This window comes from Apis dorsata, unplaced genomic scaffold, assembly GCF_000469605.1.
Source record: "Apis dorsata unplaced genomic scaffold, Apis dorsata 1.3 scaffold_383, whole genome shotgun sequence".
Taxonomy (NCBI): Eukaryota; Metazoa; Arthropoda; class Insecta; order Hymenoptera; family Apidae; genus Apis; species Apis dorsata.
In genome coordinates this window covers 427136-427943 of record NW_006263645.1, presented here as the reverse complement: position 1 = coordinate 427943, position 808 = coordinate 427136, and the positions used below count along the sequence as shown (strand labels likewise).

The 808-nt window shown below is 12.0% G+C and overlaps 1 protein-coding gene across 1 annotated transcript in view; it reads right to left on the bottom strand.

Moving 5' to 3' along the window:
• Nucleotides 1–808, bottom strand: part of LOC116184845 (esterase FE4-like) — a 4846-nt gene that overhangs the window by 3597 nt on the left and 441 nt on the right. The window lies entirely within an intron of this gene.

Sequence of the window (808 nt, the reverse complement as noted above, 5' to 3'; positions counted from 1 at the left end):
CTATTTATTAAATTTTAAATGATATGAATAATATGAATAAAAAATTGAAGTTTGAAAATTTTTAAATGTAAATAAAATTGACTATTTTTTAGAATAAATAAAAATAAATTAGCGACAATTTAACATATAAAGATAAGATAAAAATATGTAGAATAATTTTATTTACAAGTGACTTTTCAAGGAATTTAAATTTGAAAATTCTTATATATATAATTTTATATTATATTATAATTAAAATATTTATATTATAATTTTTTGATTATATACAATTTCAAAACAAAGATAATATAAAATATATATAAATTATAAAATTTTGTTTTACATTTTGCTTATTTTTATTTAAATTAATCAATAATTTATTCGTATTTAATTTGTAAATAATCAATTTTAATTATACTTACAAATTTTTCAAAATTGTTTTACTTGAAAAAAAGCTTCAAATTTTAAAAAAAATTTTAATTTTACTTTTTTACTGTCTATAGAAACTGTCTAATTGTATCGTTAATTATAGAATATTCTGAATATAAATAATCTGTTGTCATGAATAATTCAAAAATATATTTTTTTAAATATGGTGATATATGGAAACAAATATTTTCATAATCAGCATCTTAATATAACTGTAAATTGATAAAAATTGAATTTTCAAATTTTTTTGAAATATCAAATATCTTAAATTAGAAATTTTTGAGTTTTTTTAATTAATTAATTAATATTATTATAATAAATATATAAATAATATAATTAATTAATAATATAATTAATTAAATATAATTAATATATACATTATGTTATATTTAAATACATA